This window comes from Myxine glutinosa, chromosome 4 (assembly GCF_964187855.1).
Source record: "Myxine glutinosa chromosome 4, kmMyxGlut1.1, whole genome shotgun sequence".
In the NCBI taxonomy this organism is placed as follows: domain Eukaryota; kingdom Metazoa; phylum Chordata; class Myxini; order Myxiniformes; family Myxinidae; genus Myxine; species Myxine glutinosa.
The window spans coordinates 203973290-203987214 of NC_136264.1; the positions used below are offsets into that span (position 1 = coordinate 203973290).

At 36.2% G+C, this 13925-nt stretch overlaps 1 protein-coding gene across 2 annotated transcripts in view; it reads left to right on the top strand.

Annotated features, from left to right (window-relative positions):
* Positions 1-342: 342 nt before the first annotated feature.
* The window catches only part of LOC137425657 (hyaluronidase-4), a 91853-nt gene continuing 78270 nt past the window's right edge, over positions 343-13925 (top strand). The window contains exon 1 of one of the 2 annotated variants that reach the window (XM_078776931.1): positions 343-530. The gene's annotated coding sequence lies outside the window, so the exon portion shown is untranslated. Of the gene's footprint in view, positions 531-581; positions 678-13925 lie in introns of those variants that run through there. The other variant, XM_078776930.1, reaches the window with a different exon arrangement.

Consider the following 13925-nt stretch of genomic DNA (forward strand, 5'->3'; position numbering starts at 1 on the left):
CCCTACCAACAGAAAGTTCCACAGTAAAAACGTGGGTGGGGTGAAAAATCAAAGATTGGTAGGTTTTTAAAATAAACGGAGTTTTTAATTTTTATAGGGATTTTAATGCATACAATATTTCGAATTATAAATATATAATATTCCACACAGTTATAATCGTGTCAATGCTCATTTCGGCCGGTTGATGATGGCCATGCGACAAAGTTAGCGGCAGTGTTTCATCAATGTCTCCAATCCTGTTTCTTTATTTATGTTCCCCTCATTAATTTTGAATTTTAAAGTTACTTGTTGTTAACATCTAATATTCATTGTAACGTAGGTTTCTGAAATCCAACTATATTTACAAAAAGGAAGCTTTACCTTGTTGTGAGGGGTTTCCTCATGATATTAATGATTAACGGTCCCGTTAAAATTATCATGTTTTAAACATACAAATCCTAGACCTCATCAAGTCTAAAATACGTTGTTTGGATTAACTTTCATTAAACGAGGAAGTTGTTGGAGTTCCAGAAAAATCTTTTAAATCATCCGTGAGTGTTGTATCATAAAATATTGATTATTGAACATAAACTACGGTACTGTACTGGTAAAGATATAAATTAACACAAGAAATGACGCCAGCTTTACAAGTATTTTCAATAGAAAGCTACGTGTTGTGATGTACGGTATATGTGAAGGTAAAGTTATACAGTATACAGTGTTTTTCCAACTGTGTGTGTGTGTGTGTGTGTGTGTGTGTGTGTGTGTGTGTGTGTGTGTGTGATAATAATAATAATAATAATTCATTTATTTTATATCGCGCTTTTCAAGAAGCCCAAAGGCGCTTTGACAGAGTGGAAAACATAATGCATAACAATACATGAAAACAACAATTGCAAAAAGACAAGAATCAATAGGGAAATATTTAAAGCAAAAGGAGGGAGAAGGAGAAGAAATAGTCAGGGGTTAAATGCTGTGGGTTAAATGTTGAATGCAGTGTTGAACAGGTGGGTCTTTAGTGATGTTTTGAATGTGGTGAGTGAGGAGGAGTCTCTGATGGTGTGAGGTAGTGAGTTCCAGAGGGTGGGAGCAGCGATGGAGAAGGCCCTGTCCCCCCAGGATCGGAATTTGGTCCGGATGGAGGGGGTCAGGAGGTTGGTACCAGCAGAGCGGAGGTTGCGGGTGGGAGTGTGTCTGGAGAGGAGGTCAGCCAGGTAGGATGGGGCCAGGTTATGGAGGGCTTTGTATGTCAAGAGGAGGATTTTGTACTGGATTCTCTGGGGGATGGGGAGCCAGTGAAGCTTGTAAAGGACGGGGGTGATGTGGTCACGGGTCCGGGAATGGGTGAGTAGACGGGCAGCGGAGTTCTGAATGTATTGGAGTTTATTGGTGATTGTTGAGGGTGAACCATAGAGGAGGCTATTGCAGTAGTCCAGACGGGAGGTGATGAAGGCGTGGATGAGGGTTTCTGCAGCCGTGGAGGAGAGGGATGAGCGGAGACGGGCAATGTTTTTCAGGTGAAAGAAGGCTGACTTTGTGATCTGTTTAGTGTATTTGTCGAAGGAGAGGGTTTGGTCAAAGATGACGCCAAGATTCCGGATGTGAGGGGAGGTGGATACTGGGATACCGTCGATGTTGAGGGCAAAGTTATGGGTGGATTTTGTGAGCGTCTTTGGGCCAATGATGATTATTTCAGATTTATCACAGTTAAGCTTGAGGAAGTTGATTTGAAGCCAGGATTTTATTTCAGTGATGCAGTTTGTCAGGATAGAGTGGGTGTCGGTGGAGACGGACTTGGTGGAGATGAAAAGCTGGATGTCATCGGCGAAGCAGTGGAATTGGAAACCATGACGGTGGATTAAGTGACCGAGGGGGGACAGGTAAAGGATGAAGAGGAGGGGGCCAAGAACTGAACCTTGGGGGACACCTTGGGGGAGGGGAGCAGTGGGGGATTTGCAGTTATTGATGGAGATGAACTGGCGTCTGTCAGAGAGGTATGATTTAATCCAAGAGAGGGCAGTGCCGGTAACGTTAAAGGTGGATTCAAGTCGGGTGAGGAGGATGGTGTGATCGATGGTGTCAAAGGCAGCGCTGAGGTCGAGGAGGACGAGAATGTTGAGGTTGCCAGCGTCAGAGGAGAGGAGAAGGTCGTTGGTGATTTTGAGGAGAGCAGTTTCAGTACTGTGGTTGGAGCGGAATCCGGATTGGAATGTTTCATACAGGTTATTGGCAGAGAGATGATGTTTGAGTTGAGTGGCTACAGCACGTTCCAAAACTTTTGACAGAAAGGGTAGGTTGGAGATGGGTCTGAAGTTGTTTAGGGTGTCAGGGTTTAGACCAGGTTTTTTAGAATGGGGGTAACAGCAGCAATTTTGAGGGAAGGTGGGACGATGCCTGTAGACAGGGAGGAGTTTATTGTTGCAATGATAAGGGGAGAGAGAGCAGGGAGGGAGGCCTTGACAAAGCTGGAGGGGATGGGGTCAAGAGTGCAGGTGGCAGTTTTCATTCCTATGAGGAGTTCAGAGAGGTCAGTAGGGGAGATTGGGGAGAACCGAGACAGGGGATGGCAGGACAAGGGGGGGCAGGTGGTTGGAGGGGGTGCGGGTGCGGCGGTGGTCAAGCTATTGTAAATGTTGTCAATTTTGCGTTGGAAGAAAGAGAGGAAGGAGATGCAGTTATCTACTGTGAATGACTGGGTGGTGGTGTTCAGGGGGCGGAGGAGTTTGTTTATTGTCGAGAAGAGTGCTTTTGGGTTTCCGGAGCCAGAGTGGATAATTTGAGAGTAGTAGGCGGAGCGGGCGCGGGAGAGGGCATCTTTGTAGTGTTGTAGGTGGTCCTTGTAGGCTTGGGAGTGAACTGTGAGACCCGTTTTATTGCGGAGTCTTTCAAGTTGGCGAGCACGAGGTTTCATCAGGCGGAGTTCAGGGGTAAACCAGGGAGCAGAATGGGTGAAAGAAACTGTTTTGGTTTTTACAGGCGCAAGCTGGTCAAGGCAGGAGGAGAGAGTGTGGTTGTAGTAGTCAGTGAGGTCGGAAGGGGTGTGGAGGTCAACGAAGGGAGAAGTGGACATTTTTTCAGAGAGGGTGGATGAGAATGAGGTAGGTGAAAGAGCGTTTAGCTTACGGAAGTTGATAGTGCGATGATGTCTTGGTGTTGAGGTGGGGATGTTGATGGTCATAGTGATAGCTAAGTGGTCAGAGAGGGTGAGGTCGGAGCCAGAGAGATGGTGCAAATTTAATCCAGTGGAGCAGACAAGGCCCAAAATGTGACCACAGATATGGGTAGGAAAGTCGACATGTTGAGTGAGGTTAAAGCAGGTGAGTAAATCAGTGAAGTCAGTGGTTATTGTGGGGTCAGTGGAGTCCATGTGGATATGTGTATATATATATATATATATAATTGTGTATATATATATATATGTATAATTGTGTATATATATATATGTATAATTGTGTATATATATATATATATATATATATATATATATATATATATATATATATATATATATATATGTATAATTGTGTTTATATATATATATAATTGTGTATATATATATAGATGTATAATTGTATATATATGTATAATTGTGTATATATATATATATATATATATATATATATATATATATATATATATATATATATGTATGTATGTGTGTGTATGTATGTATGTATGTATATATGTATATATATATATATATATATATATATATATATATATATATATATGTATATATATATATATATATATATATATATATATATATATATATATATATATATATATATGTATATATATATATATATATATATATATATATATATATATACATATATATATATGTATATATATATATATATATATATATATATATATATATATATATACATATATATATGTATATATATACATATATATATGTATATATATATATATATATATATATATATATATATATATATATATATATATATATATATATATATATATATATGCATGCATATATATATAATATATATATATATATATATATATATATACAGGGGGCTGCAAAAGTAGGTATACAGTAATGAAAAACAAAACGTATTTTATTGATTATACAAGCATATCAATAATAACATATCAATAATAAACATATTAATCCCTCAAATGTTCAAACTGTTTGCCTCCGGCATTCACACACTCCACTAGTCGAGTGTGGACACCCATGCACACTCTGGCACAAAGGTCTTTATCAGCATCAATATAATTGTGGATAGACCCCGTCCTCTCAAATTTGTCACGTATCTGGTAAATCGTGAGCCTCGTTGGTGGAGACGATGCAAATGTTTCTCGCCACTGCTCTCAGTAGTGTAATAATGTTGGTTCTGGGACACCCCAAATCCCCATTCACTTACATGTTAATTTTTCCATTCCCTCATTGCCCCTAAACACCTCTATTTCTCTCACCCTGTTCTTTACGAACCTTCTAACCTTTTGACATGTTATCCTTATTCATTAGACCACTTAAACAATGGTCCTTCTGTGTGAACCTGTGATCCTTCTGACCTTATGGACCTTTTAACCGTTTACTCTTAATATCATCTGGTGAATCATCTTTGACCCACTCAAACAACGACCCTACAAATATTTGTTTATGTGTGGAAATAATTTAATTCTCCTACAACTCTCCTCACCGTCTAATACATTAACAAAAAATATGTTTGAGTTTGGTTCTTTATCAAGATATTTTAACTGAGCCAAAATAAAATGATAAACCTCCCTCAATGTTATTGTCTGAGCGCCTCCAGTGCCGCCCACTTTTTGGTAAGCTCCGCCCACATTTTTACTAGGCCCGCCCACTTTTTTTACTAGACTCCGCCCACTTTTGCTAAGCCCTGCCCATTTCTGCTAAGCCCCACCCACTTTGTTAAGTCCCACCCACTTTATAAACTCTTCAGCATTGTATCATTTCCAGGTAATACATTACATCATTTTCAGGGAATTTCCATCACATCATTTCCAGTTAAGACACGCCCAGGTTTGCCCAGGGAATTTCCACAGGAAATGACACACACCCAGCCCTTCTTATAAAAGGCACCGACCACACAGGCTTTTTCAAACACGCTTTCTGCTTCACTTGAGAATGGACTACTATGCCGAAATGGAATGGGATAACTTTGCTATTCCTTGGAGTCCTACTACCTGTGTAGAACTCAACCTTCAGATTGATGAACTGGACTCGAACCTCTTATCAATGGAGGTAAGTTTGTTTATTTATTTATTTATTTATTTAATTAATTATTTATTTAATTTTTTTTTTTTTTTTTTTTTTTAGATGAGACTCGTGTAAGAGTTAACAAAGTTTATTTTAATATTCATAGAGCTTGATTTATACAAATAAAAATATTGTATTAAATTAATACATTGTTATTTTCTTTCACAGGAAATTGTATCTGAGATACGAAATGAAAATTCTGCTTTTAACACAACTTGGGATGAAGTTATTTTTTTGTTTGAAGACTTTTTGAACAACCAAGACCCCCAGAACGAGTTCTACCTTGATGATCCAGCCAAAGAGTTATACCTTGTAGATCCACAAAATCCTGAAAAAGAGTTTTACCATGATGATACTTGTTGTGGGTTATCAAAACAAAACCCACTGAACAAGTTCTACCTTGATGAGTCAGAATACAAGTCATACATTGGAGACCCACAAATTTCTGAAAATTGGGAAACGGGAATTCTCCCTGATGGTCCGCAGTTATACTATGTGAGACACATCATAGAAACCCTAAAAAATTGGGCAAGGAGAGTTCTCCCTGATGGTCCGCAGTTATACTATGTGAGACACATCATAGAAACCCTAAAAAATTGGGAAACGGGAATTCTCCCTGATGGTCCGCAGTTATACTATATGAGACACATCATAGAAACCCTAAAAAATTGGGCAAGGAGAGTTCTCCCTGATGGTCCGCAGTTATACTATGTGAGACACATCATAGAAACCCTAAAAAATTGGGAAAGGGAAGTTTTCCCTGATGGTCCGCAGTTATACTATGTGAGACTTATCACGGAAACCCCCAATATTTCTGAAAATTGTGGTTCTACCTTGGAGACTTGGAAAGATGGTTATATTTTTGGAGACTCGGAATGGGGGTTTTGTTTTGATGACTCGGAATGTGATACCTATCTTGGAGGCTCAACAGGAATGTGGTTATACCTTGGGAACTTGGAAAGTTGGTTTTATTTTGGAGACTCTACCTGTGGGGTCCATCTTGGAGACTCTTTGCATTCTAAAGCAATGAACAATGTTCTTTGTTTAATGACGCTTGATTTAAGCAATATCAAGAAAGTTCGAGGAAGAAAATGCTGGAAAATTCTTTCTTCCCATTTCTACTTCTTCAAACTTGAAAGCCTTGAAAGACAGAATTGGAAGAAGAGGAGGGAAAAAAAATGAAATACGTATTTAAAAAAGAAGAAAAAAAAAAGATTATGTTAGGGTTAGGGTGGGATTTTGAATGTGAGGGTTAGGGATGGGGTTGGGTTAGGGATGGGGTTGGGTTAGGGTGGGATTTTGAATGTGAGGGTTAGGGTTGGGCTTGGGTTAGGGATGGGGTTGGGTTAGGGATGGGATTTTGAATGTGAGGGTTAGGGATGGGTTGGGTTAGGGATGGGGTTGGGTTAGGGATGGGGTTGGGTTAGGGATGGTGTTGGGTTAGGGATGGGGTTGGGTTAGGGATGGGGTTGGGTTAGGGATGGGGTTGGGTTAGGGATGGGGCTAGGTTAGGGATGGGGTTGGGTTAGGGATGGGTTTGGGTTAGGGATGGGGTTGGGTTAGGGATGGGGCTGGGTTAGGGATGGCGTTGGGTTAGAGATGGGTTTGGGTTAGGGATGGGGTTGGGTTAGGGTTTGTATATTATTATGACTCACTCACACATACACACACACACAAAAGTTAAGCCCCAACTGAAAAGTTGTGGGATTCTGTGTTTGGGGTTCACAGATTTAAAAACGTATCCCCATTATACACACACAAAAGCTAAGCCCCAACTAAAAAGTTGTGGGATTCTGTGTTTGGGGTTCACAGATTTAAAAACGTATCCCCATTATACACACACAAAAGTTAAGCCCCAACTAAAAAGTTGTGGGATTCTGTGTTTGGGGTTCACAGATTTAAAAACGTATCCCCATTACATTTTATTTATTTATTTATTATTTTCAAGGGTATTAACTGCTTACTTGTGTTTTTTGTAATTCTTGCGAGTAAAATGAACCCAAGATTTCTTCTCCATTTAAATCATATAATTTGTAGGTCCAAGGGACTGTATCCATTACATCAATGATTTTAAATAATTCACGAGTCCATTTTTGTGTATAACCTTTCTCAAAATGACTTTTCCATTTGTATATTCTTACAATATCACCAACTTTAAACTTGGGCTTTCTCAAATTAATCTCCTTTTCATATTCTAATTTTGTAAATGTTTCCGATGGTTTTGATTTTGTTGATGAATGAACTGTATTATTGTAATTATCTACAATATCCTGAATTAAATACACCCATTTTTGAGAACCGAGTTGTGTGAATTTTTTATATAGTCTCTCTTTCAAAGTGCGATTCAAACGCTCAATAACAACTGCTTTTCCTTCATTAAAGGTGCTGTATAATTTAATACCCTCCCCTTTAAGAAATTTCATCAATATTTTGTTATAGAACTCTGTTCCCTCATCGGTCCATAACTTTTTTGGTTTCCTTTTATCCCTATCAAATATTAGCTTAATGGCTAACATTAAAGTATTACCTCTCTTGTTTTTCAACGGAACAACCCAGGCAAATCTACTCCTCAAATCAATAACGGTTAAAGCATACCTGTATCCCCTGTCATTATTCAATTCAATTAAATCAGCGGACCATATGTGGTCGGTGTATTTAGAATAAACTTTCCTTCTTTTAAACTTTGTGATTATAGGTTTGTGTAATTCATTAGCCAAAAGCTCCTCAGTCTTGATAACATCATTGGAGTCTAATAGTTTTTTGAGGGTGAATAACCAAGACCAAGTTTCAATTTGACACTTATCATTTTTTTAACAATAAACCTATCAACTTTCTCTCTCAATGTAGGATTTTGTATCAAAGACAAATTATATAACATTTCTCTGTCTGCTTCATGTTTTTCATCCAATGTAGCGGTTTTCCCATAAGCAATATCATGCTTCATACACACTTCATCAACCCTATTTATAGGTTTCGACCAAGATTTAGGATTGTCAGCCTCATCTAATCTTTTATCTAGGTTTGTTCCAGGACCACAGAACGAATATCCAGGTAGATGTAATTCCCCTGGAAATCCAGTTGTTGTAAATTTACTTCCTGAGAGAAACCTTTGTATGTCTCCTCCTCTTTTAGGAGAGATGAATTGGCACTTTTTAGAGCCACACACTTGACATATTCCTTTTTGATAAACTCTATTATTTTTAGCTTTAACATGAGATATTTTTAGATTTAGTTTTCTTTTTACATTTGAGACAATAACTCATATTTATTTATCAGAAAAATTCCGACAGAGGATAAAAACCTTTTTGGTTTTCAACATATACATTTCTATCTTAATTTTTAAAACATAAAGAATCCTAAGGAATGCTTTTGGAAACTCTCTCCTCCATTTATTTACAAATAAAACTAACTAAAGTCAATAACACCAACATCATCAACCACATAATCTTTTCCTTCTTCTTCTTCTTCACCACTTTCTCGTTTAAATCTCCTCCCTGAAAGTGAAGACATTGACGCCGTTATTCTTGAAAATAATATTTCCATTAGACTTTTCATTTCTTTATTTTCCTCCTCAGTGCGTTGAGTTTGATTTATTTGCTGTAATACCTTCAATCTTTTATTAATCTCACTGATTTCCATCTTTTTATATTTTTCCTCCCTCTCTCTTTGCTCTCTCTCCTCCTTCTCTCTTTTCTCCCTTTCCTCCCTCTCCTCCTTCTCTCTTTTCTCCCTTTCCTCCCTCTCCTTTTTTTCCCTTTCCTCCTTCTCCTTTTTCTCCCTCTCTTCCTTCTCTCTTTTCTCCCTTTCCTCCCTCTCCTTTTTCTCCCTCTCCTCCTTCTCCTTTTTCTCCCTCTCCTTTTTCTCCCTTTCCTCCCTCTCCTCCTCTCTTTTCTCCCTTTCCTCCCTCTCCTTTTTTTCCCTTTCCTCCTTCTCCTTTTTCTCCCTCTCTTCCTTCGCTCTTTTCTCCCTTTCCTCCCTCTCCTTTTTCTCCCTCTCCTCCTCCTTTTTCTCCCTCTCCTTTTTCTCCCTTTCCTCCTCCTTTTTCTCCCTTTCCTCCTTCTTCTTTTTCTCCCTTTCCTCCTTCTCCTCCTTCTCTTCTTTAACTCCTTCCTCATCCCTTGCTACCCTTGAGCTTGAGCCCCAAAGAATATTATACATATACTCATCTGGATTTTGAGATATTCTTGTATCTATAATTATTTTTCTCATAATAGGATACCAATAAGATTTGTTGACGATTTCTAAAAGAGTTTTATATTTCATAACTTTGAGAAGTTCATTTTTATTTAATATTTTAAACAAGTCTCTATTTGTGGGTTTAACAATATCAGTATAAGGCCAGTTTTTAATGACAAAATTCCCATGTATATGCTCCAAATCATAAGGTATGTAATACCGAGCACCCTTTTCTTGTAGGTATCCTTGAATACAAAAATTATAATTCTCTTGTAGTCTTCTTCCTGCCATTTATGTATCAGAAATATATGTGAGATTAATATTATGACAGGTAATACCACCCCATCTTCCCACTACCAAATTGGTTTGTATTCCTTGGCTTTCTATCCTTATCTCATGACCTTCCTTCTTTGTCATGCTAACCATCGCTATACTATCATATATTTTTCTTTTCTTAAAACCATGTATTTGTTGTTTATTAATTGTACTTCCACATAAATCCTTATCCTCACCAAGTGGATAATATTCTTCTTTATGAGACTGATTAAAATCATGTAGGTCTTCTATGTTTATTGAAAAAGACCAATTATACCCTAAATCAGGCATATCATACCCCCATTTATTAATTCGCATATTAACTATATGTCCTTTATAAAATTCAATTGTAAGCAGGTACTTAAATTCAATGAGGAAAGGTGTATGGTCAGTATAACCAGGTGTTGTGGTTGTAAATTTTACTTGTTTAACAAAACGTGCTGTTTTCTTTAAAAATATATATTGTGATAAATCACTTCATCGAATTAAGTCATTCGCATCTGTAGGGTTTGGATAATTGATTAATTTATAAGTATTCTTCATATTAATATTTTTACTTACACTATATTTTTGTCGTTCAGCCTGTGCCTTTGTATAATAATTTGATAAATCAATATCCTGAGAGGATTTTCCAAAGATAGAACCATCTTTTCCAACATAAGTCATTTATATTAGATTTAAAATGATATCATAAAAATTTTCATTATTGTTGAGTTGAAATAATACATATAAACATAATTGACCACAACATTTAGAATTAATTTCTTGAACTTGAAATGTTTGATAAACACCATTCTGTAAGAATTGTATTACTTCAACAGGTGGTGGCATACCATAACTATCAAAATAATATTTATCCTGACTATTATGAATACAAACCCAATGAGAACCATTCTGTGTGTCTAAATTCATTATAATATTCTTTGTATTCTTATTTATATGTATTAATTCATCTCTCATACAAATAACCACATTATCAATTTTTAGTGTTTTACAATACTTAGCTAGTTCTATATTTGATGTTGTATTCTTTCCAAATTGTTTAAACCATTTATCCATTTATTTATGAGAAAGATACAATCCATTACCCTGTTTAGTTAGTTTAACACCCGCTTGAGCGATAGAGGAAAGCATATCTCCAACCAACAATCTAGCTTTATCAGGTAGACTTTCAAGTTTTTGAGCAAAATCTACAATTACACCACTTCCACTAATTTGTTTCTCCAACTCCTTGTTATGTCTTTTCAATTCTTTTTGAGCTTTTAGTTGTGCCTTCCTTTCGTTAGCAGTTTTTACCGCTGCTGAAATACCACCAGTCAATGCTCCCGCCGCACTTAAACCAGCAAATAAAGGAATTAGAAACGGGAGAAATCCTCCTCTTGACTCGTCTATTGAATATTTCTTTAACATAGGTTTCGTCATTTTAATTTTAAGAGATCCAACATCATTTAGTGTTTTTACTTGTGTGTGTGTGAGTAAAACATCAATTCTTACAGCTCCTTTTCTTTGAATTGTATTAACATTAATAATACAAGGCTTTTGATTTTGAATACAAGATGTTAATTTATTAAGATTGATTTGATTAACATATACCCCAACCATTTATTTATGAGAAAAAACCTATGTGATATTAATCAGAACACCATTATCTGTATTAATCTGTAATTCTGTTTCCTCCAAAAGCAAACAATATGCATTAACCTCTTCACTCTCCCCTCTTTCAATGTATAGAGAAGTATCCACTCGATTAGACTTTATAGTTTCCTTTTGAGAACTCAGGTCAATTGCGTAGATTGTATAAAGTTTTTGAAACGCAACCATATCCAAAATAGGATCATTATTACCATTACTTTCACACACCTTTTGGTAGGACTTGTAGGCTTCCGCATAATCATTTTTTTCCCAATCAATTTCCAATCTATCTCGCGGATAAAATGTGCCATCAAGAGAAACCCGAAGTTGTTTCACCTTAGCATTATCACTCAGCGCATTATTCTTATCAGTGCCTTCATCTCCATCTGGTTTCTTAAAAATGAGCCATAGGTATCGTGGCTTTCCTTGAAGAACACCTAAATTCCAAGTGTAGGTAGTGTGTTCCAGTTTAACGTGTTGACATCTTCTTTTAAGGTATGATACATTTAGTGGTTTCTTTGAGTTAAGTCTTCTATTTAACATCTCTTCCGTTTTAAGATTAGGAGTATATTCACTAATATACCAACACAAATCATTAATAACAAATTTATTATTATCACCAAAAGCATTTTGAGCCCCAAAAAGCAATCTATTTACATTATCATTCCTTTGTAGTTGAAATCTAATTTTAAGCCCATACAAAACTTTATCAGAATCACAAAATCCAAATATACCTTTAAGAGGTACTGCTACGGTAAAACTATTCTCTGCTTTTGTTTCATCATTATACATTGACTTCCTTTGACTATAACCGGGGTCAGCATTTGTTCCCGTTGACATATCAGGAATAAAACCTTCAACAGCTCCCTTACCCATTCTATCACTAAACGAATATAGTGTAAATTTCATCATTTCAGATGTAGCAGAGACATAATCAACCGCTTCAACCTCTTGTGTTCCAATATACAGGTGGACACTGTCAAACATTTTCCAGAAGAAATCATTTACGAGTGTAGCATTAGTATTATTCGCAGCCTTAGTGAATTTAAATTTACACAGCAAGAAACTATCAGCTATATTCAAGTAAGTTTGTTGATTATTTATTTCAAAACTTTTTGTTCCATTTGAATTCCAGTCTGTTACTGTTATAGCATTTACCTTAAAATAGTCTTCCTTTTTAGTGGAGTTTGAAATGATAAGCGGATCATCCAAATCATAGATACTATCAATCGCTTCCATACTTGTATTTATATAGCATTAAAATTGTTGAAACCCTGACCCAAGTATTTTAATGATTTTTTGTCGTTCTTGTGAAGATAGTTGAGTTTTACCTTTTTTTATTTCTTTGATTGTTTGTAATTTATGAGACTCCTTTTGAGCATCTTTTATACTCTTTATAGCACCCGCAACTGAACCCACGGCAGAAGCAGTTGAACCAATTAGGTCTTTATGTTTAAGGATGGTTGAACCAATACCCATTAGAGTATCAATTATCCCATCTCCTTTATTTCGAAATTGATGACCTACACCTCGTTGTCTCTTAGGTTTATAGTATCCTCTCCCAAGAAACATACCTTCACCCTTATAGTATGGTGAAAGGTACATGCCCTCCCCTGTAATTATTTTATATTTTCCCAACTCGTGTTTTCTCACAATAACCATTATTTATTTATTGAAAAACTTCACGTAGGTGAATTCTGATGGATATAATTTCATCATTAAAGGATATCATACAATTATCTTGGTCAGTTATCCTAAAATTTACTCTGTATATGGTTTTTCCTGACAGGTAAATAGACAAGATTTTTTGGTTCCATATTAAATTTATAACCAATCGGGGTTGAGTATGCACTGAATGAAAATATTGTATTTGTTCTTATTCCATCGTTATAAGCACCATCAATCAAATCACAATGAATTAATACTGAATTTATACCGGAGGATATTTGGATAACATTATCACTGTAAAACGTCCCGTTAGTTTCAATCTTTTTTGAAGAGAAACCCAATAGCTCTCTGAACGAATTTTCAATCGTGAAATCAACTTTATAATTATTTTTAAGCTTAATCGTTGATTTTGAAGTGTGTTTTTGAATATCTATTACCATATTTTTTGGTTCATCACCTTTTTCTTTCATAAGGCGAGAGACTTCTGAAGATATTTGAGAAATCTCGTAAGCTCCGGGTGAAACGGTTATAGTTTTATATCCACTTCCTGGATTATAACTAAACTTGTTGTTTTTCTCTGTGATATTAAAAAGGGTATTGTAAGTTTCCATTGACAACAAAGAAGCCTCATGAGGTAAGGGGGTCAAGTTGTAGTGGGTAAGGGAATGAAGCTGTGTAATCGCTCGTTGTGAAATTAAAACTAAGAATTGTGCTTCTCATCTTATTTAATATCTAATAAAATATCTTTGTATTGACATTTATTAATTATTTTCATATTCATCAACTGATCTAAAATGGCTGAGGATTCATTAAAACAATTGTTGTTTCCAGCCTTCTTACTACCTAACAACAATAATAGCCTATTAACTAATTGTGATGGGTCATTTGGAAGGAA